Consider the following 24,487-nt stretch of genomic DNA (forward strand, 5'->3'; position numbering starts at 1 on the left):
GTTATGAGTGTACACATCATTTGCACAATTGCAACACAGGACGTTTCACACAATAAACAGCAAAACAACAGCTACGGCAGATGACAGGTTTATGTCTAGTTCCATTCTCCAAAACATATGAAAGCCCTAAGTGTATCCCATATGCTACTGACTGACAAAATACTCTACCCCTGCCTTTGGCGATGCTGATGAGGGAAGGCTGTGACCACCCTCACGGATAGGAAAATTATACAAAAGAATAAATGCTCTTTTCCACCATGAGCAGATGAATGCAAGCTGGGTAACACTGGTAACTTTTTAGTTTTCCCTTTGTATACCTCTTGTGGTTTTTATTTGAAAAAACATTTCTTATAAAGGCTGACTCCTTTCTACTTCTTTGCTTATAAACTTCTTCTCTTTCTTTTTGAAATAATCTTGTTTCTGAGTCTTCTCATACAACCCAGATCTATTACTACAGAATGTGCAAGTTCAGTGTAGGGGTTGCAAACCATCGAACACTGACAATCGTTATTGGGAAGGTGAAGATGCATACAATACACAGATATTGGAGTTTCCATTGTGACTCAGCAGTAATGAACCCGACTAGTGTTCATGAGGACTCATGTTCAATCCCTGGCCACACTCAGTGGGTTAAGCATATGGCAATGCCGTGAGCTTTTGTGTAGGTCACAGACAGGGCTTGGATCCTGTGTTACTGTGGCTGTGGCATAGGCCAACAGTTAGAGCTCTGATTAGACCCCTATCCTGGAAACTTCCTTATGCTGTGGGTACAGCCCTAAAAAGAACTGCCCCCCCCAAAAAAAACACAGATATTTTAAAATATGATGCTAAGTAAAAAAGCAAAAAAGAAAATATTATGTAAATAGAACTTCCATGTTCTAATTTATTTCATCCTCACAGCAGCTCTAGATATAAACTTAATGAGGGCAGGAATTTTGTACCTGGAACTGTACCTGGGACATAAAGGCCCTCAATAAATATTCGTGAATCTCTGTTGAATGAGTCTTCATTTTATAATCATGAGATGGGAGCACCAAGGGTTACATGACTTGTATACAGCATCTTATGTATAATTGACAGAGCTGGAATTTTAAGAGCACACCCTCACCAGCACACTAAGTGCTCTAAGTGAGGATGGTATAGTCCTGTGTTGCTTGTGTATGTTAAAAACTCACAACCACAAAATAGTATCTTTTAAAAAAAAAATAATGCAAATTTGGGTACTAGGGCAAAATAAATTTGAACATGCATGTGGTGGAAAGGGAAGGGAGAGTTGGGATCAATAATGAAGGGAAGAGAACAAAACACAGAGGGTCCTTGTCCACACTGAAGCTGACACTCATAGGTGGAGTGGTAGGAATAACCCAACTCCTTGCACCTGTGGCCTCCAAATAAATAAACAGCAATTTTATAACAATAATCAAAAATAAGAACAATGAGATGATGACAAATGATGAAAGGAAGTGAGAAAGTAGAGATAGTGGGTAAAAACAACTCTTCCAAAAAGTTTTGCCCTGAAAGGGAACAAAGAATGAGGCCATAGTTCTCGAGGAATGAGGCTTCAAAGGAGATTTTTTTTTCTTATCAGTTTTATGAAAATGTAATTAACATAATACCATAAAATTTTCTCATTTAAAGTATATAATTCAGTGGGTTTTATTATTTTCACAAAGTTGTGCAACTATCACCATTATCAATTACAGAACACTCTCATGACCCCCAAAAGAAACCACATTCTTGGAGTCCCCGCTGTGGCACAGTGGAAACAAATCCATCTAGTAACCATGAGGTTGCAGATTTGATCCCTGGCCTCGCTCAGTGGGTTAAGGATCCAGCCTTGCCATGAGCTGTGGTGTAGGTTGCAGACGTGGCTCAGATCCTGTATTACTGTGGCTATAGCATAGGCCAGCAGCTATAGCTCCGATTTGACCCCTAGCCTGGGAACCTCCATATGCCACAGGTGTGGCCCTAAAAAAGCGGAAAAAAAAAAAAAAAGAAAGACACCCCATTCTTATTAGCAGTCACTCCCAATTTTCCCCAACTGTTTTATCCCTAGGCAATCACAAATCTACTTTTGATCTCTATAGATTTGTCTATAAACGGAATCATATAACATGTGGCCTTTTGTGGCTGGTTTCTTTAACATAGTGTCAAGGTTCATCTGTGGTAGCACAAGTCAGCAGTTCATTTCTTTTACTGCCAAATAATAGTCCTTGTGTGGATATACCACATTTTTTTAATTCATTCATCAGTTGATAGACATTTGAGTTGTTTCCACTTTGTGGCTATTCTGAAGGGTGTTACTATGAAATCCACGTACAGGTTTTTGTGTCAACATTTGATTCCATTTCACTTGGGTATATATACCTAGTAGTGGAATTTTGGGATCGTGAGATAACTCTATGTTTAGCTTCTTTTGGAACCGCCAGACTGTTTCCCAAAGGGCCTGCATCATTTTACATTCCCACCAGTAGTGTAGGAGTTTTCCAATTTCCCCACATCCTCTCTAACACTTATTGTCTCTTCTTTTGATTATAGCCATCGTAATAGGTGTGGAGTGATATCTCCTTGTGGGGTTTTGTTGTTGTTGCTGCTGTTGTTTATTTGTTTGCCATGCCCACAGCATGTGGGATTCCTGGTCCAGGGATCAAACCTGTACCGTCACAGCAGTAATAGCAGGTCCTTAACCCACTAGGCCATCAGGGAACACCTCTCTTTGAGGTTTTGATTAGCATTTCCCTGATGCTAATGATATTGAGTATCTTATCCCATGTCTTCTTCTTTTAAAAAAATTTGTTTGGAGTTCCTGTTGTGGCTCAGCAGTAACGAATCCAGCTAGTACCCATGAGGACTCAGGTTCAATCCCTTGCCTCGCTCAGTCGGTTAAAGGTTGTGGTGTTCCCCTGAGCTGCAGTGTAGGTCACAGACACAGCTTGGATCCTGAGTTGCTCTGACTGAGGCCTAGGCCAGTGGCTGCGGCTCTAATTCAGTCTCTAGCCTGGAAACTTCCACATACGCCATATGCCTTGGGTGCAGCCCTAAAAAGACAAAAAAAACCAAACCAACAAACAAAAAAAACCCAAAAAAAATTTTTGGCCACACCCATACATATGGAAGTTCCTGGGTCAGGGATTAAGTCCAGGCCACAGCTGTGACCTACGCCACAGCTGTGGTAATGCTGGATCCTTAACCTCTTTTTTCTTTTAAAGACAAAAATGTGCTGTAAATGGCCCAGTGGAGGGAAAACTTGATGACTCAGGAGATACTGGGGCTCTTTGAAGGAGAAGGGGACAGAGGGGATGAAGTCTGGACCTCAAGTCAAGGGACTGGCCGATGAGAAGACAGTTCCACTCACCTAACTGACGTAAAGAAGAGGAGGCTGGCGGGAATGCAGGTAGGACACCAGATGTGGTGAGGGGAGGATGAGCATTTCTATCCGAAACCTATTTCCTCAATGAAGTGTGAGGTGAATTCGTCTCCTGAGGAGGTTGCCGTGGAAGAAAGTATGAAAAGTCCCAGGCCAGAACAGAAGATGTGGGGTAGTTACCCTAGTCAGTGGGAAAGGATAGTCACTCTGGGGGCTTTAAACACCCCAGGTCTGCCTTGGTTGTGAAAGTAAATTGAATAGTCAGCCTGATGTCAGGTTTTCTCTAGGGAAGTTTAGTGGCTTGGGTATAGATGGAGAGAAAGCAGTCAGAGATTGGTCAGAGTGAGCACTTTGCCAGGAGGGGAATGGAATGGAAGGGATTTGTATGAGAGTATTTATCAGGATGGGCCCTGGAGTCTAAGCTGGGTTAGGAGAGATGTGAAGACAGAGGCAGTGGAAGAGTGAGACATGACATGTCTCAATGTCATCAGAAAATTGTAGTCGATAGGGTACTAGAGCAAGTGAACTGGAATGATAGGAAGTTAGTTTAGATTTTTTTTTTTTTTAACAGATGTATATTTTAGTGCAGTTTTAGGTCTCAGCAAAATTAGGTGAAAGGACAGAGAGTTCCCATATACCCTCTGCCCCCAAACATGCATAACCTCCCTGCCATCAACAGTCCCCACCAGAGTGGTAATTTTGTTGCAATTGTGAACTTACACTGATACATCATAATCACTGAAAGTCCGTGGTTTACATTAGTGTTCACTCTTGGTTTCCGATATCCTTTGGGCTTGGACTACTGTATAGTGACAGGTTCCATCATTATTGTAGCATACAGAGTAGTTTCACTGCCCTGAAAATACTCAGTGCTCTGCCAACTCATGCCCCCCTCTCCACAACCCCTTACCAACTGATGATCTTTTTTACTATGCTTATAGTTTTTATTTTTCTGGAATGTCATATAGTTGGGCTCATGCAGTATGTAGGCTTTTCAGATTGGCTTCCTTCACTTAGTAATATGCATCTAAACTTGCTCCATATGCCTTTTCATGACAGAGTTGACTATTTGAAAGGGAAATTTCAGAGCTGGTATAGTTCTTGGAGATGACAGGGTCAGAACTGGCTGCAGGAATCAATGACTGAGGTGGAATGAAGGGAGAGGTTGTTGGAGCCGAATAAGTGGAGGGACTCAGAAGCCAGGATGTTGGCTGAGTCATCCCCAAGGCCCTGAAGGAGTGAACCACCCCACTGTCAGTCACCTTGGGAAGAGACAGTGTCTGAGGCGAGAAGTCAGACCTGGGGGTGAGCCCAGCAGAGCTGTAGTCTTCTTCCCCTGACCCTTAAGAAGTAAAGTCAAGGGCTTTGTGAAGGGTGATGGGGTGATAGGCTCAAGATGGGCTGTGATTTCAAAGCTCAGATGTGGGGAGAGAAAGGCTGGCTTCTTCCTGAGTAAAGCAGGCTGGAAGGGGGCAGGGTGGTGTCCCTTAAGGATGGTTGTGGATTCTGTGATCCCCTACATCTGGCATGGAAATTTATGTTGGTTTTGTGGGTGCCATGATGCCCTTAGCCTCCACTGTAGGTGGAATCTTGTTAAGTGTTACAGTCTGGTTTTTGCTGTCAGTAGGAAATGGAGGAAAGGGACTCCACCCAGCCTGAAGGACAGCTGTGTCAACCAGGGAAGAATTCCCAGGGGGTTCTCAGGCACACATGGGCTGGGGGTAGAGGGACAAGTTTCCTGTAGTCCAAGGGGGTTAGGCTGGGTTTTATGAGTTGTTTTTAAATGGAAAGGTGATATTTTTGTGGAGACAAATGCTGACCAAGCACTTACATTTTTGTTACCCTGGGAAATAGTTCATCCGCCACCACAGATGGCGGCTGCCTCCCGGCCCATCCCCACTCTTTTGTGGTCTTTTTCCCACAAAGCTGCTCTTGAGGTTCATTTGCCTCCCATTTCCCCAGTAGACAAAATGGGGTTAAGGATGGGGTCCTTCGTGATGGCCCACCTTGGCTATGGCTCTTTGCCTACTCTGTGTGCTTATCCTCTGTGTTGGTGCCCCACTGCCCAGCGTCTAAAGACCTGGGCACGTGAGGATCGGGTGATGAGGACCTGGTTAAATGAAGACCAGCTGTGTGCACAGGACCCAGGTCTGCTCACCATCTGAGGTGCAGCTCCACGTGGCTGTGAACCTTCTGAGAAGAGCAGCAGACAGGAGTGCTCTGTAATCAATGGACTGGTCCACGGTCAGGAAGTGGCATCTACCCTTCACCGTAAACTATCAGACAGCACTTTGAGCAAAGTTTATGGCTTTGGCATGGTGCCAGCCTTCCGAGGCCCCCAGCTGGAAATCATCCCAAAGCTGTTGGCTGGGCCCGGGCCGCCCTTGGAGGTGGGCATGGGGAGGAGGGCAGAGAGCACGGTGGGCCCCGGCCTCCCCTCCTCTTTGTGTCTGTCGCAGGCATATGGAGATGAACTTCCTGAGTGGCCTTGATTTGCAGTTTGGCTGTTTTGGAGTGATGGCAGGAATGCAGAGGGAGGAAGAGGGTCTGTTTTCAGCCTGTGCTGGTGGGGCTGGCTCATCCTTCCCCGCCTACTCATCCCTCAATCTTTCAGGGCTTTCCTGTCCTCTGGCCGGCTCTGTCCACAGGACTGTCCTGTGGTTATACCCCACCCTGGCTACCCCCACCAATCTGGGAGAGAGAGTCTGAGGCATTTTGGAGTAAGATCTGAAAGCAGAGTGGAGAGAAAGGAAACACTGATTATTAGCATAGCAGGGAAGTGGCAGAGGGTGGAGAGAAGGGCTGCATAAATCTGCATGACTAACGAAGTCAGGACAGAGCCTCTGAGAGCCCTGGGACACCAGGTCAGGACAATGGGGAGCTGTGAACTTGTGGGGAGGAGTACACAGCCAGGGAAATACTCTGTCATTCTGGAGTAAGAGGAATTGGGGAAGGAGGGGGTGGAGGGCAGAAGTGATTTTCTAACAAGTGAGGGAACAATGAGGTAATTGTCAGCCAATCAGAGTGAAGAATGGAACTTGAACGGAGGAAGGGGGCTAGAAAAGATCCCTGGGGGTTTGAGAGTGCCACATTCTTGTGCCCGCCTTGAGACTGTGTGAAGGGACAGCACAGAGCAGGAAGGCCAGTCAGGGGCCTGTGCAGCTCATTGTTAGCCTTTGTGCTCCAGATTTCCCTTTGTGCAGTTTTCAGTGTGCTGGGAAGAATGTCCCCACGGGGCAGGGGGACAGCTCCCCGTGGGAGGTGGCCTCTCCCCGTACAGGCCCTTGCCTCCCTGAATTCTGGCCCATGTGGCCAAGGTTCTTGATGGAGCCCCATCCCTTCCCTCATTTTTCAAAATGCTGACTCACCAGAGAATGGGACTTCAAGATCTGTCAGGAATCTCACCCATTACATCCTTGACAGGTAGCCCTCCAGCCTTGACCTGACCACTCCCCAGTATGGAGCATGTGACCTCACAGTGCAGTCTTGTTTTTAGCAAATTATTCGTTTATATTAAAAAAAGAAATGTCTCGCTCTAACTTCTACTGATTTTACTTAGAGTTGCACAGAAGACATTCGATAGCTTTCCAACACTATAGTATTCCAACATGTAAACATTTGTAGCATTGGTCTGATTTCCCAGTAAGTCTGCTTTTCAAAAAGTTCCAGTTTTTTCACTCCTGTCTCTCAGGGTCAGTTGCCTTATCACTTGCCTTCCGAGTTGCTCTTCTCTGAATATGTATCCATTTCTCACTTATTTTCTTGTTTATTCATTCATAGTCCCAATTTATTTATTCCAAGAGAGACTTGAAGCTTACAAGGCATAAATAACACAGCAAGTTTATAAAAACAAAGGAGATGTTAGTGGAGAGACAATAAATGCAGAAAATACTGCATCAAGGTAAGTGTAGTACCCAGACATATGCCACACAGTTCTCTGGACTTGGCTAGATGTAGTTCCTAAATTTTGAACTTACTGGCAACCAAAGAAAAAAGGGAAATATGGAAGTTATATAATTCAGTGTCCTTCAGAGCAAATAGGAAACATAGATAAGTGCCAGTAACTGGAAATGAAAAAAAGTTTCTGAGTCCTAGAAAAGCGCACCCAACAATTTTCTTATGATAAATTCAATAACATACTTACTCAAGCTGTTTCTGAGTAAGTCACCTCTCAATGTAAATCTAAGTCTTAACTCCAAAGCACAATTTCAGTAAAAGCAGACACTCTAGTGTGGTAATGTACCTCTTAAAATATGGCAATAAAACATTTCAAACTCAATCTGACCAAAGAAAATTACAATGAGATATTTCTGTCTGTTTTGGGAAACTATTTCTATTAACGCAGCCTACAATTGCATTAGCTTTTTGGAGAGACCCATTGGCTATTGACCCTTCATTAGCAGTCTACTCCAACTGATTCCTGCTGCTCTGACAGGAACTGAATTTAAGCCAAGCTGTCTTCATCTTTTACTTGTGCAATTGATTTTTTGAACTTAAGTGCAGGGCTATATTGTTTATCACTACAAAATCCCATCTTGTTAGAGTCACTCCCATTTATTCTATCCTGTTGATAGTTTTTGATTTGGATTACATCAACCAGTATACCACATTTCATAGAATATAAGATTCTTTCAATTTTAAGATGCACCAAAAATTTACCAGGAGTTCCCATTGTGGCGCAGCGGAAATGAATCTTACTAGTACCTGTGAGGATGTGGGTTTGATCCTGACCTCGCTCAGTAGTCAAGGATCTAGCATAGCCGTGGGCTATGGTGTAGGCCAACAGCTGTAGCTCTGGTTCGATCCCTAGCCTGAGAACTTCCATATGCTGTGGGTGTGGCCCTAAAAAGCAAAAAAAGGAAAAAAAAGAAAAGAAAAAAATTACCATGAAGAAGAAATACTGCGAATTACACTATGACGTGGAACTGATTGTATGATGTATTTGATTTTAGACATGTTAGAATGTGCGCCTTAGACTTTGTAAAATATGGTATAAATAAACTCTTACAGTCTGTCATTTGCAATTTGATAAACGTACCCTCCACTGTACCATTTGCTGGGTTTTCGTAGAATGCGGCAGCTGGCGAAAACGACCTGGACAGGACCAAAGAGAGTTCAGGGGACTTCTATGGGGAGCTCCCTCAGGTTTGCTTGCTCATTTGTCAGGACATCACCAAATAAATATTAATTTACCCAGTGAATGCATAAAGGACTCAGGTTACAAGGATGAAGACGACTTGGTCCCTTCAGTCTCAATCTAGACTTCACACCTTAGTCTGTTAAGGCATAATCTCTGGGCCTGATTATTCCAGCCCCTCAGAATTCCCTTATCTGAGCTGTCATCCACATCAGAACTTGAACCTCTGTCAAGACGGGCAACTGGAGGAGGTTGGAGCAGAGCAGGAAAAGGGCCAGGATCTGGCACCAGGTAGGAGAGGTGGGCTGGTCGCAGGGGTAAGTAAGTATATAAAGAAGTCACAATACCCGAAGGGGGAAGTGAGTTCAAGTATGACCAAAACAGACTCAGGACCATGGGCCAAACCATAATTGTCGATCCTCATCGTCAGGTAGATGGGCAGGTGACATTCAGAGATCTGAGCATGCATAGACGATAGGACAAGGGTGCAGGCCCAGATGGCAACAGAGTAGGACACCTAGGACCCCCAGCTCATGCTTTGGTTCTAAAGGGGAAAGGGCACCAGGAGGCACAACCAGTCAGATCTGAGAACAGATTCAAAACTGTAGACTGGTACCCCTCTCTGGGTGTCCACAAGGTGAGACAGGGGCAGGTGGACAGGTGTGGGGAGAGACTTCCTCCTTGGGGGCAGTGTAAACTCAGGCCTGGCTGTGGTGTAGAGCTGAGGGACCCCTGGGCTTCTGTCATGCAGCCAGGAAGACATGGAGGGACCACAGGAGAGAAAGTAGGGGGGAACAGATGAGCAGTGCCTGCTTCTGAGATGAGGTCTGAGAAAGTGAGTAATTTCCTCAGGAGACTGAGGTCTCACATGTGGGAATCCCAGTCAGCAACTGGCTCAGGGCAGAATGGGCCTGTGGGTCCAACATGTGGGTGCATAGCTGTGAGGGCTTGGGGAGGGCAGAGGAAGAGGAAACGGGCACTGGGTTCTCATGTCTCCTTTATTGAGAAAACTTGCATCCACCCTTTCACATAATCAGTGCATATTGCTTTATTAAGCCTCTACTTCCTGCAAGATGTAGGATTGAAGGCAGTGAAGAAAAGTCTCTGATTTAAAAATCTCAAGTGTCTAGTGAGAAAGATAAGAGGTGAACTGAAATACTTCAGCCTTTAGGATTAGGGCTTAGAAGGCTGCAACACCAAAGGTGGCTCACACTGAAGGCACCACAGCACAGCCTCTCTCAGTCCTGATGCCACAACCTTCCTGCAGGACTGACGTGCTGCTCTCATCTGTTCCTCAGTTACCTCCATGTCTCTGTTCTAAGCTTGGAGATCTTCGTAACAGTATCTGTAGACAAGACTAAAAGAGAGGGAGTTTCCTAATAGGTCTTAACCTCTTCAAAAGCAGGGCATTGAGGGCGTTGCTTTAGTGTTAAGCAGAAGACAAGTGCTCAAAAGAAGTTTATAGATCAAATTAACTAGGCTAAGATAAAACAATTAAGATGGCAGTCTATTCATTAGTCATGAGTTCATTTTATCTTTTTTTTTCTTTTTTTTTTTTTTTTTTTTTTGGTCTTTTTAGGGCCGCACCTGCAGCATATGGAGGTTCCCAGGCTAAAGGTCGAATTGGAGCTGTAGCCGCTGGCCTACACCGGAGCCAGAGCCACAGCAAAGCCAGATCCGAGCCTCATCTGCAAACTATACCACAGCTCATGGCAATGCCGGATCCTTAACCCACTGAGCAAGGCCAGGGGTCGAATCCACAACCTCATGGTTCCTAGTCGGGTTCATTTTCACTGCGCCATGACAGGAACTCCAGTCATGAGTTCATTTTAAATCTAATATGATATCTTCTATGCTTTCAAATATGTATATCACCCTTCCATGTCATTAATAATAAAAGTTGGGTTCAGTGTAACTTTTGTGATATCATTTTAAACATCCCAAAATTATTCAGATCTTTTTGTTCATTATTTTTGAAAGAGAGAGAAAGAGAAAGAAAGTTAAGAATCAGATGTATTAAATGCTCGTTATGTGCCAGACCCCAGGCAGCAGGAGCCATGAGAGTATAAAGATGGAGAGACATTGTCACTGTCTGCAGTGACTTAAAATTAGATAGACCTCTTCCCATGTTTAAAATTGTTAAGTCACCCTTTCTGGGTCCAGGAGGCTACCCCTTCTGTAATGAGTTAAGAAATAAGTTCATAATGGTGGCTTAGAAGATTAATTTTAAGGCAAAACATTGATTTACTCCCATGTCAGGATGAAATATAACCAATTCTGGCCAATGGCAGCTTAATTCTGGAACGAGTAAGGTGCCCAGTGCCCATGTGTGGGAATAGCTTCCTTATTTGCATTGATTCAGAGGTTGTGCCCTCTCACTTCGAGGGAAGCCTCTTACAAACACCAACCCTTTGGTTTCATGTTTTTGCTTTATAGAGAAAAAAAGATCAAGACCCAATTAAATCAGGAGTGTAGGCACAAACATTAAAAGGGTAGGCATTCTTGTAACCACATTAAGGTGTTTCTGTTCTAGATAGGCCTGAAGTTTATGGAGCATTTTCTCTCCTGAGACAAATTTAGATGGATGTGGGGACACAGATGATCAAGATTTGGGTTTCTGTACTTTTCTGTATGGGCAGACACATGTCCCAGCCTTGGACATTCTTCACAGGGACCTCACAAAATGTGACTCACTCAGTGGTGATAAAGGTGACTTTAGTAACTAAGGCCTTCGTCATACCTGGAGGATCCGCCCCCACCTGGGAGAGCTGACCAATTCCAGAGGCAATGGAAACTAGAGAGTCCTGGGAGAGGCAGAGGGAGGTGCCCAGCTGGGCTCTATCTCTGTAGGCCTGCAGGGCTTTGTCACATTATCCTGAACCAGCAACTACCACCAGGGACTGAATGTTGGTGTGGACGGTACCCGAAACCAGTAGGTGGGGCCATAGGAGGAAGTGCAGAGAGGCAGCCACTGAGTGCCCCTCTGGTGTGGGGTGACTGTAAGTTCCTGCTCTCCCAGCAGAGGGCAGCAAGTGATGAGGCGAGGCATTTAAATAATTCAGGGGACTCTGAACACTTGAGAAGAGCAACCCTTGAGCACCGTGGCTTTCTTATTAATTTGATGTATAGTGATTCAGAGTCATAATTTGGGTATTAGAGTAAATGTGACTCTATTTTACAGTCACAAGTGTGCAGGGACAGAGTACTTGAGTTATTTTTTAAAAAGTGTCAATAAACGTTAATAAAGGATTTAGACAGACAAATCACAGCGGAATGAATGCAAATTGCAAAGTAAGTTCATGAAAACATTTCAGCCTCACTTGTATGAAGAAATGTAAACAAGATAGCATTTTAAAATCTGTCAAACTATCACATTTTTAAACAATTACAACTTGTCAAAAGTTTAGAAAAAACAGAAGTAAAACCAATGAATCGCTGAAGTGGTAACTGGTAAAATTTTATCATACACACGCCAAAAAGACAGCCAAAACATGGGATGAGGATCAGAGGTGTGTTGTTGCAAAGCAGCTTATATAGCATAGAAGCAGTGAATGTCTATTCAGTGATTGGTTACAATATTAGAATTTTCTTAAATTAGGGGGAATAAGTTAGTGTTTAGTTCATATAAATTTGGGGGGACAATTTAACTTTCACTTAAAATTTTCAGAGGTATACACAAGAAGTGACGCATGTTGAACAAGCCTTGCAAAATAAGCTAAATTAAGTTTAGTTTGTGTAACTGAACTGGTTTTGTCTGCTCAGTGAATTTTCAAGTCTGGTTTCCATTTGCGTTTGATTTTAACAAAGCTCTGACGAGTTTTGAAGAAATTTTTATGCTTCAGACCCTGTTCACACATCATTTCATTTTAGTCCTAATAATCCTAAAGTTTCCTTCCCATTTTATGAAATGAAGAATCTCTAAGAGATTGAATGATGTAAAGATAGCATTTTGAGTGTATATGTTGATGTCATCTCTAGGCTACTAAAATGATAACTAATACCTTGTTGTGGAGCTGTCCCGTGCACTGCAGGATGTTTAACAGCATCCCTCTCTCTCCCCACTGGAAGTCAGTAGCATCCCCCCTCCCTAGTGACAACCAAAAACATCTGCAGATATTGCCACATGTTCCCTGAGGAGCGAATTTGCCCCCAGTTGAGAACAGCTGGCTAAGGGCTACCTGAGGGTGAAGAATCTCAAAAACATTCTTAAAGAATAGTGTTTGATGGAGCAGGCTGGAGGAAGCCGGAGCTTAATGTGCCCTCGGAGCCACCGCAGGATGCAGAATACCCCGCAGCACCTCTCAACTTAGAAACTCCTGGCACCCCACCCAAAGGGACAGAAGAAACTTGGAGAATTAAAACCCTCGGGATTAACTAGGAGTCTGCTGAGAGAATAATTTGATTCCTAATCCATCTTGAAGCAGGATTATGAAGAACTCTGGCAGAGACCTTCATGAACATGGGTGACTCAACAGAAAACCTGATAATGTGATTTTTTTAAAAAAATATGAACAAAGAAGGCAATGAAAGAAGAAAAGGACAATTAGAAATAATGGCCCAGGAGTTCCCCGTTGTGGCGCAGTGGTTAATGAATCTGACTAGGAACCATGAAGTTGCGCGATCGATCCCTGGCCTTGCTCAGTGGGTTAATGATCTGGCATTGCCGTGAGCTGTGGTGTAGGTCGCAGACGTGGCTTGGATCCTGTGTTGCTGTGGCTCCGGTGTAGGCCGGTGGCTACAGCTCCGATTGGACCCCTAGCCTGGGAACCTCCATATGCCATGGGATCGGCCCTAGAAAAGGCAAAAAAAGACAAAAAAAAAAAAAAAAAAAAAAAAAAAGAAAGGAAAAGAAATGATGGCCCAGTAGACCCTCTTTGTCTGCCTGCTTGTGTCTCTCACAAGCATCTTATCTTAATGAACCTATTTCTTGCCTATCAAAAAAAGAAATGGCAGCCCAAACAAAAAGGAATGGGAGAATAAATGTAATATTGCTATACCACGTGAGTCTGTGTTGAATGGCATTTATGCAGTTATAATGAATCATTGTTAATCAGAATTATTAATAAATATGTTAATTATAAGCACAAGGAGATATTGTTATGTTAACTAGCTATTGACTTATTGTTGGTTAAATTAAACATAGTGATATGTTTATTGGAAGGATGTGGGAATGAAAAGTGGGGCAGGAGCAGTTGGTGTAAATGAGCTAAATCCTAATATGTCACGGCAGTAAGTGGATAATGTCTACAACTCTGAAATTATAGAAGAAATGTATTATTGGAGGTAAGCACCTAAAACAACAACTAAAAGAGTTGTGTGTGTTGGCCCTGGACTGTGGACAGGAGGGGAGCATTGGCTGTTGTCAGCAGTGAGCCAGGAGACTTGTGTTTTCTATTATGTCTTTTGATAATATTTATTTTCAAAGGCAAAATGCATCTATCATTCTGGTTAAAAATATTTATAATATCCAGACCTGTTGAAACTGTAGTGAGAGGAACACTCTGCTTCCTTGCTTAAAATATTCATAACCTCTAGGAATGTTTCCTTCCAAAGAAGCTAGAAATGTGGGCCAAAATTTATATGTAAAGCCTCACATCATGTTATTTGTAACAGCAATAAGTTGGAATCAATGAAAATATCCAACGGTTGGGGAGCAGCTAAGTGAATATATATATATACAATTAATATTATACACCTTTTAAAATTGTTCATGAAGAACATTAATTATATGGAGATAGACTTACAAAAGGCCACGTAAAATACATAAATGCAGGAAAAAGTCTAGATGGAAATACGTGAACAGATTAACACTGGTTATCTCTGGAATTATGGTAAATTTTATTTTCTTCTCAACTGTTCTCAGTTTTCTCATTTTTCTTCAATAGTATGCATTGCTTTCATAATCAGCAAGAAATAAATGTTTTTAAAAGAAAAGGAAGTACTCGAGTATGAAGTGCCTTGTTGCAGAGCAAAACCTGCCACCATATGGCCTCGAGGATGAAGAGTGGAGGTTGCTTGCTACTTGCTTCAAGCCTTCCTGGAACCCCTGAAGGTTCCCAGTTTACAGTCAGCTAGAGATTAGGACTGGAACAAAAGACTAATGGAGAGTTTCACTTTGTATAACTGACTTGGCTCATCAAGGCCTTGAAACATGCATTCATCTTTATCCACAGTCTAATGGAGGCATTGACATTTGCTATCACTTTCATGTATCTGAATCTGTCAAGTTGGTCCATAGGGGTCTAAGAATTTTTAGGCTCTTTTCCTTCATTTTCAGGTAAGGATGAATGATAGTACTTTCACTTATGGGTATTAAAGCCACCAAGCTAGGCTCAACCAGGCATGGCTAAAAAACAAGCAAATGGGGAGTTCCCTTTGTGGTTCAGTGGTTGATGAATCCAACTAGGAACCATGAGGTTTTGGGTTCGATCCCTGGCCTCGATCAGTGGGTTAAGGATCCAGTGTTCCATGAGCTGTGGTGTAGCTCACAGATGGCTCAGATTCAGCATTACTGTGGCTCTGGCGTAGGCTGGCAGCTATAGCTCTGATTAGACCTCTAGCCTGGGAACCTCCATATGCTGGGTGCAGCCTTAGAAAAGACAAAAAGAAAAAAAAAAAAAACCAAGCAAACGAACATATTACTTATCTGAGTGTCTTCTTTTTTTTTTTTTTTTTTTTTTTTTTAGCGGTCTTTTTCCTAAGAAGATGTAGTTTTTCACCTGAATACCAAATCGAAATATTCTGTCATTCATTAATAATACAAAATAGAACAGTTGTTCTCAAACTTTAGAGTTATTAGTCATCTGAGACACGTGTTTAAAGTGTAGACTAGTTGACCCAACCTTTAAAGAGTCTGAGTTCCCACTATGGTGCAGTGTGTTAGGGATCCAGCATTGTCTTTGCAGTGGCATGGTGCAGCCCGGTGCAGAGGGTTAAAATTAAAGAATCTGTTGCATATGATCTCAGATGAAATCAGGAATGTGCATTTTCAGAGTTCCCATTGTGGTTTAGCAGATTATGAACCCAACTGGTATCCATGAGGATGCAGTTTCTATTTTTGGCCTCACTCAGTAAGTGAAGGATCTGGCTTTGCCATGAGCTGTGGTGTAGGCCGAAGATGGGGCTGGTCTTCCGTGTAGCTGTGGCTGTGGCATGTGGCATAGGCTGAGCAGCTACAGCTCTGATTTGACCCCTAACCCAGGAATTTCCATATGCTGTAGGTTCAACAATAAAAAGCAAAAGAAAAAAAAAAGTCCATTTTCCACAGATATGATAAGTTGATTTCGATGCTCGTGTTTTTGGGACCAAGTTTAACAGCTATAGAGTAAGGTTTGAAGAGGTACATACCTATGGATATAAATTAAACGCCTTCTAAACTAAAAATGATTAATCACTGCTTAATCTAACCACTTTAATTTATAAATAAGTGTTTAAACTTTCAGTAAAAAAAATGGGTGAATTAAACATGGAATTAAAGAACATAGTTATCTTCATCTTAGCTGAAATTCCAATAAAATAACAATAAGTAGATTTTTGTAAAAGTCATAAATCCACAAGAACAAAGGAAAACAGGAGAAAAGACACTAGGAGAAAGATGTCAACAAGATCTTGGGAGTCATAAAGTAGGACAGACAAGTGGTAAATCCTGCAGTGGTGTGGAGGAAGCAGAAAACTCCATGTGCGGTGGAGAAAGTGGTAATGAGGAGCCAGTTTGCTCAAGTGAGTGTTGTAGAGGCTTGGCAATCTGAGGATTTAGAAATCTCTGAACTTAGGGATAAGGAGTAGGGTTGCAAAGAAGAGTATTGATTCCCAGTCTGAATAAGTAGCAGAGAGACCACAGGTCTCGTCCCTTTCCCCAACCGGAGATAGAAGATTAATGCTGCTGAAATTGACAAAGAGGCTCTAAACTCAGAGATACCAGGCTAGAGCAGGGCAAGTGTGCTCATTTATTGTCTCTTGCTTCCAGATCTACCCTTCATTGTCTTGATTTATGATATGGGAGCTAGACCCTTCGAACATTTTTTTTCTTTGCTGATTGGCTTGATAGTAGGCTTTGTCAATAGAAGGTTCTAGAGTGACAGTGCAAGATGATAGCAGCAGAAGTTGCCGGCTTCCCTTCTGGTTCTGTTTCTCCTACCATTGTCTTTTTTTTTTTTTTTTTCTTTTCTTCTTTCTTTCTTTCTTTCTTCCTTTCTTTCTCTTTCTTTCTTTCTTTCTTTCTTTCTTTCTTTCTTTCTTTCTTTCTTTCTTTCTTTCTTTCTTTCTTTCTTTCTTTCTGTCTTCTCTTTCTCTTTCCTCTTTCTTTATTCCTTCCTTTCTTTTTTTGGTCTTTTTAGAGCGACACCTGCAGCATATGGAAGTTACCAGGCTAGAGTTCGAATTGGAGCTGCTGCTGCTGGCCTGTGCCACAGCCACAGCAACAAGGGATCCTTAACCCACTGAGTGAGGCCAGGGGTCAAACCTGGGTCCTCATGGATACTAGTCAGTTTCGTTTCTGCTGAGCCATGCCGGGAAATCCCCTCCTACCATTTCATTCAGTGAGGGAGCCAGCAGACCAATGTGGGATGCCAGCTGGTGCTCTGGTGCTTACCTCAGCAACCCTCATGACCAGCTCCAGCCACACTGAGCCCAGGCTGTTTGACTGGCTACCACATCTTAGCTGGACTCTCAGGAACCTTTCTGCACCTGCTGGCCATTTCCACAGTGTTTCAGCCAATCCACGCACTCTGCAGTGGAAGGCTACCTCTATAGAGCATCTCTGGAGGGTCTCTCTCTTTGCCGCAGGTGGGCTGCATGTTCCTGTAGTAGCTGTGCCTTCTTTGAGATCTAATCTCAGCGTGCGTGTGTGGTGAGAAGGGGAATGGTGTGCCTCTCCTAGTTCCTCTTCCCATTTCCTTTCTGGTCCATACTTCCTTAGTCTAAATAGTCTAATAATTGTTTTTCTATTTCTGGAGACTTTACAGGCTTTTTTTTTTTTTTCTTTTTAGTAGTTCACCACTTGTAACTAGTTAACATTTCCTTATATCAAAGTGTCCTCTGTTTGAATTACTAGTGTAGTTTCTGTCTTTTGGATACAGTGCAAGGGCTTAAAAACAGGGAGTAAATGAAAGTCCTCATATTGGAAGGTGTGATCCACAGCTTTCTTCCTTCCTTGACTCCCAAAACCTAGCATGCAGGATTGTATCCCTCAGGGGGGAGGATTCTTCCAGAAGAACTGCCTGACTCAAGAGAAAAGACTTACATTGCCGACACTTTGAGGTTCTGCAACAAAGTGGCCAGACCTCTCTGACAGCCTTGCCAGTGTTGGCCAATGAGCTCCATCTCTGCATGAAACCAGCTTTTTGTTCCTTGCTTATAAATAGGAATAGAAAGCTGAGAATCACTACGAGTCAGGAAATTTTTCGCCATAAAAGATGGTTTTAGTAGCAAAATTTTAATAACAAACTGAAAAAAATCAGAAGATATCTTGGACTTAATATCACCTAAAACATGAGATAAAACATCCATAAGGGGGAAAAAACCCCCCAAAGTTCCTACTGTGTCTCAGGGATTTAAGAACCCAACATAGTATCCATGAGGATGTGGGTTCGATTCCTGGCATTGCTCAGTGGGTTAAGGATCTGGCATTGCCACAAGCTCTGGTGTAGGTCACAAAGCAGCTTGGATCCTGTGTTTCTGTGGCTGTGGTGTAAGCCTGCAGGTGCAGCTCTAATTTGACCCATAGCCCAGGAACTTCCGTATGCCATAGGTGTGGCCTTAAAATTTAAAAATCAAAAAATCAGAGTACCAATCCAAGAAGTATAATTGTACTAAGAGGACTTCTAGAAAGAGAAAACAGAAAATTAAATAAGAATATTTTCAGGAAAACAGTATTAAAAATTCTTTTGAGGCTGAGGGACATGAGATTCCCTATTACAAAGGGCCTGCTTAGTTCCCAGAACTATGACATGGAGACACATCATTGTGAAATTTTAGACAATTGGGGAAAGGTAAGATCCTAAATCAAAAACCATTGGACTTCTAACCAGCAACACTAGAAACTGGAATACAGTGCAGGAATGTTTTTACAATCCTGAGCCAAACGATTACCAACTTGGAATTCCATACCAAGCCAAGCTGTCAATCAAATGTGAGAGTAGGATTAACACATTTCCAGACATGCAAGTCTCAAACATTTCACTCCTTTATGCATTGCTAGGAGGCTACTGGAGGATGTGCTTCATCAAACCAAGAAATAGAAAAATATGAGAACTGTGAAATAGGACACCCAACCTAGGAGAGAAGCAAAGAGAATTCCTGGGTGACAATCTACAGCAGGAGAGGAGGACAGAGATCCCTAAAAGGATATCTCAGGAAAAGAAATGCAAATAATAGATTGCTTTACTTATATGACTGGCTGAAAAGAGTTTTAAAACTTTGACAGATTTTAGAAGAGTTAGTGATAGAACAAATGAAAATGTGAAATAAGGAGTTCCTGTCCTGACTCAGTGGAAATGAATCTGACTAGCATCCATGAGGAGTGCAGGTTTAATCCCTGGCCTTGCTCAGTGAGTTACGGATCTGGCGTTGCCATGAGCTGTGGTGTAGGTTGAAAACACGGCTCGGATCCTGTGTTGCTGTGGCTGTGGTGTAGGCTAGCAGCTACAGCTCCAATTCGACCTTTAGCCTGGGAAACCTCCATATGCCACAGGTACAGCCCTAAAAAGGCAAAAAAATTAAAAAATAAAAAGTTATATAAGAGAGGAAGTTACATGGCTCGGATCTGGCATTGCTGTGGCTGTGGCGGAGGCCGGCAGCTATGCTCTAATTGGACCCTAGCCTGGGAACCTCCATGTGCCATGGGTGCGGCCCTAAAAAAGACTAAAAAAAAAAGAAAGAGAGGAAATTAATCATAGTACAGTTTGTGGCTTAGCTGTGAATAATATGTAGTGATAGTAATTTAACACTGAATATTGGTTTTTAACCAAAAATCATTCTTGGAAAAAACCATACTACAAGGATGGAGAAAAGTTTGTGTGGGTGTGTTGGAGTAGGAGGTGGTTATAAGATAGTTAAATCCTCATTTTTCATAGTAGGAAGGCAATAGACAATACCTAAACTTGAAAAATAAAGAAATATTAAAGAATATATATTTAATATATTTACATATGGATATAAATATCAAAAGAAATATCAGAAACAGTTGGAAATGACTCCCCGTAAGGAGTAAAACTGGGTCTATAGGGAAGAGGTAAATAAGAGACTGCCCTTTTTTATTATAAGCCTTCTAATAGTTGTTGGATTTTAGTACTTTATGTAAATATTATGTGCATTAATAACTAAGTATGAAAACATGAAATGACTTGAGATCCATCACTGTTATTTTTGCTACTTTTGAAGCATCATGTCCAGGGTCTCTAAAACCACCACTAGGTTTGGTGATTTGCTAGGAGGACTCAGGACTTAGCACATACTCATAACACTAATTTTTTTTTTTTTTGGTCTTTTTTTGCTATTTCTTGGGCCGCTCCCACGGCATATGGAGGTTCCCAGGCTAGGGGTTGAATCGGAGTTGCAGCCACCGGCCTATGCCAGAGCCACAGCAACGCTGGATCCGAGCCGCGTCTGCAACCTACACCACAGCTCACGGCCTCGCCGGATCGTTAACCCACTGAGCAAGGGCAGGGACCGAACCCGCAACCTCATGGTTCCTAGTCGGATTCGTTAAGCACTGAGCCACGACGGGAACTCCATAACACTAATGTTTTATTATAGCTAAAGGGTGAAAAATAAATGGGCAAAGGGAAAAGGAGTTTGGGGCAAACTTCAGAGAAGACCAGGCACAAGCTTTTGAAAGTCCTCTCCCAGTGCATTCATGCAAAACACGTTTAATTCTTAGAGCAATGACTTGAGACAACACGCGTGAAATGTCATCTACCAGGAAAGCTTATTAGAGACTCTGTGTTTAAGGTTTTTACTGGGGGCTGGTCGGGTAGATACCTTCTGTCTAGCACATGGTGAAATTCTGGAATCCCAGCAGGAAAGCAGATGTCCAGCACAAGCCACATTGTCTACACAGAGTTTAGACACAAGGGGCCACTCTTACCATTTAAAGTTTTATATCAGTCTATGGAACTGTTTATCATTCATATTCCCAGATGCCAGCCAAAGGCCAACCTTGCAAAGCAGGTCTTCCCAAGGATAGCAGTCTCAGGCTGCTATGTCAACACTTTTTTCCACACTCATATTAAAATGCTTCACAGTTTTTCTTCCACCATGTCAGAAAAGAGCTGAGAGAACTGGAAAGACTCCTGCCTGCAGTCAGTCATAAAAATCTGAGTTTGAGGAAGTTCCCGTTGTGACGAAGTGGAAATGAATCCGACTAGGAACCATAGGGTTGCGGGTTCGATCTCTGGCCTCGCTCAGTGGGTTAAGGATCCGGCATTGCCATGGGCTGTGGTGTAGGTTGCAGACGCAGCTCGGATCTGGCGTTGCTGTGGCTGTGGTGTAGGCCGGCGGCTACAGCTCTGATTCGACCGCTAGCCTGGGAACCTCCATATGCTGCAAGTGCGGCCCTAAAAGGACAAAAGACAAAAAAAAAAAAAAAAAAAATCTGAGTTCGAGTCTCACACAGCCCCTTTTAATGGTCATGTGATGCTGGGAGAGAAACTGAGACTATTTGAGACTTACTTTTTCTGTAGGGCTAATGGAAATTTTGAAGAACATTATACACAAAGATGGGTGCTCAGTAAATGGTGATTTATACAATTTTGTGAATTTGCCCACTTTTTTTCCCTTTCAAACTTCAGCCTCCTCTGCCAATTTTGCATTAAAGTAAATGTGTTCTACTCTAAGGAGATTCAAAGCATTTCCTTCACATAGTGTGTCTTAACTACATAGAAATTCCTGCTACTTTTCATGTGCTCTTCTCAGCAAGAGGCCACACAACTTCCCCAGCTCTGAGTAAAATACTTTGATGGGTCCCTTACCAAGAGAAACCACATCAGTGTAACCAGCTTTGAGTGGGTTCCCACTGGGCAACCCCCAGTGGCTTTCCTCCATGTGTTTCTGATCTGCTTTCATTCACAGTGACTCCCCCAGGGTTGAAGAATGAAGAATGACACCCCTAGTTTCACTTTTCCTCACTGTGCCCACATGGCACCCCTCAAGGTATTATTCTCTACAAAAGTCAAGGGACTCCATTGACTCCACTATTATTGTCCACTCACCATTTGCTCTCTTCTTGCCTCCCCAAATCCACTGATTTCTGACCATCTGCCCTGAAGTAACTCAACACAAATTCTGGGTCCTGTGGCACACTGTCTACTGTCCACCCAGCCCTAAAAGGCTATTTTCTGTGTCATAGGATTGTTCCAAAGATTACATGAGATAGCACATGTGAAAGTGTTCTGGCAAATATAAAATATGTGAATCATGAATGTCATTTTATCCTGCAGTTTTAGAATTCTGCAGATCTATGTGTTCAATGACAATTATTTACAAATAGAGTGCCCCAATAGGATATAGTTAGGGTCCTAGAGCCCCAAAGACTTCATAACTAAAATTTATCTCAGTTTAAAAAATATTTTCATTAGCAATAAAAATTTTTTTTATCAAATTTAAATTCTTGGTCAGAATACTTCATCTTTTACCCGTTTAAGTTGGTTTTCTTTTTAACTTCAAATTTATACTTTTTATTTGTTAAGTCAGTCAGTCAAACATGAAGCTGTTTTGGAGTTCCCACTGTGGCACAGTGGGTTAAGAATCTGACTGCATTATCTCAGGTCATTGTGGGGGTGTAGGTTTGACCCTTACTTGGGGCAGTGGGTTAAAGAATCTGGCATTGCCACAGCTGCGGTGTAGTTCTCAACTGTGGCTTGGATTCAGTCCCTGGCCCAGGAACTTCCTTATGCTGTGGGCGTAGCCATAAAAAATAAATAAATAAAAATTTTTTAAAATGAGGCTGTTGTGATGAACACAAAATCAGAAGTTACAGATAACAGTTTGAATCTCATGTTGGCCAAATGATATTTGTGTTTTGTTTTGAAGGCATGACATTGAGAAAGTCCTAATTACACAAAATAGAAATTATAAAACACAAGTTTTTTAAAAAATCGCTCACTTTAAATCTAACAATGCTCCTTAAAGAACTGTTCTATAAGCTTAAAAATGAAACAGTGTCTTGCTACTGTTTCAAGTTGAATAATTAACATTATCTAATAAGTTCTGTCATTCGTTAATTGGTTATTATTTTATGTGGAGTGCATGAATAAATGGACCCCTCAGATAATATGTCTCCATTATATGGAAGAAAGTAGTATTAACTATATGATAACTTTTAATACTAGGGCATGTTAATCTATGACCTTTTACGAAGTTCCATGTAACTTCTTTTTTTTTTTTTTTGTCTTTTTAGGGCCACATCCTTGGCATATGGGGTTGAATTGGAGCTGTAAGGGCTGGTCTACACCATGACCACAGCAACACCAGATTTGAACCATGTCTTTGACCTACACCATAGCTCACGGCAACACCGATCCTTAACCCATTGAGCGAGGTCAGGAATCAAACCACTGTCCTAAAGGATACTAGTCAGATTCATTTCCACTGAAGCATGGCAGGATCTCCATATAACTTAGTTCTTGCAGTTGATAGAAGTGCATTCCACTTCAAAACAGTGAATTTAACTTATTTTTCGTATTGATTGCACACTTGTTTCGGTTTCATCTCTGACCTTCTCTATAGTTGTAAGCCCAGTGACATTGTTATTGTACACAGCCACAATGATTGATTGAATTTACTGAAAATTAGCAGGAGACCTGGCTTGTAGAACTATGTTATATTGCAGAGATATTTAGCGAGTGGGGTCTCTATCAGCATCCCCCACAGTGATTTCTTGTCTCATGTGAATTATTCATACAAACATCCTGTCTTGAACTTCACCGTGAAAAACGAAAATTTGGCACTCAGCATCTACAGCATTACAGACAATGCTGAAAAGTCCACAGTTTAAATGATATACCTCAATCAGGTCAGACTTTGTGTGGAATTACCTGACACTGGGAAGATTTTGGCATCTTTGTAGAAGTTCCTATGTGTCCCTGTAGCACAGAGTGAGTCATCAAACACATTTCAGTGGCAACATTTATATGCATTATGATTTGTGCAGTTTTCCCATTACTTTTTTGCTTTCTAGGGCACTGCTGTTTTGCCACTTTGATGGAGTTTTAAAATTGATCCCAACAATTAGAAGTGTCTTTTCCCATTATGTAATAAATCTTTCTTGCTTATACCTGCATGATCACATTACATAAGAAGAAAAAGAGGAGACCCACAGCCTTCCTCCCATCCACTCACCCTTTTCAATTCAAACTAGAAATAAACTATGACAAGATTTAAATCTCACACACCAGAATGCCTTCAAGAGTCTTAGATGTATAATAATGAAGACATTGTCACTCTTCTAAACATCTGAAAGGAGTGCTTAGTGTCAAAATTGCTAAGAGTGTTCTCGGAAATCTTGGGGTCTACTTCCTCCAAGAAGTCAGGAACAGGATGCAGTGGACTTTCAATGAGTCATTAATTTGACATTCATTGGCCCTTTTGCTGACAGAATGTAGAAAAAAAGTGGGTTTATTTCATGGCTGCTACTAGGACTAATTCTAGGGATGGCATAAAATGCAGGGCAGCTGCCTAGAAATCCTCAGCAGCATCATCCTGTCCCCTCTATTTACCAGTGGGGAAAGGAGAAGGTGTATGGAGCTCTAAATGCAATAGGCTCTCAAGAGATTTGAATTGACCCTCAGTCCTGGTGTCTGGAAATCCATCATTCTACGTAGACACAGGGACTTGAGCAGAATGAATAATTAGTATGGTGTAGAGAATTCAATTCATCTAGTATTTACTGAGTGCACTGTGAACACACAGTGTTCAGGGCCAGGTGCTGGGAAAGGCAGGAAACAAGGCTAGGAGAAAATATGCCACAATATAGGAAATGTTTCTAA

At 42.2% G+C, this 24,487-nt stretch overlaps 1 long non-coding RNA gene across 2 annotated transcripts in view; it reads left to right on the forward strand.

Annotated features, from left to right (window-relative positions):
- The window catches only part of LOC146404175 (uncharacterized), a 73,148-nt gene that overhangs the window by 10,677 nt on the left and 37,984 nt on the right, over positions 1 to 24,487 (forward strand). Inside the window, exons 2-3 of one of the 2 annotated variants that reach the window (XR_014844383.1) lie at positions 3,210 to 3,555; positions 3,726 to 8,248. This is a non-coding gene — a long non-coding RNA (uncharacterized LOC146404175). Of the gene's footprint in view, positions 1 to 3,209; positions 3,556 to 3,725; positions 8,249 to 24,487 lie in introns of those variants that run through there. The other variant, XR_014844382.1, reaches the window with a different exon arrangement.

The sequence above is a fragment of the Sus scrofa genome, chromosome 4 (assembly GCF_054392235.1).
Source record: "Sus scrofa isolate SSC_HxYL_T2T_F1_AM1 chromosome 4, Sscrofa_HxYL_maternal_Yorkshire_Landrace_v2.0, whole genome shotgun sequence".
NCBI lineage: Eukaryota > Metazoa > Chordata > Mammalia > Artiodactyla > Suidae > Sus > Sus scrofa.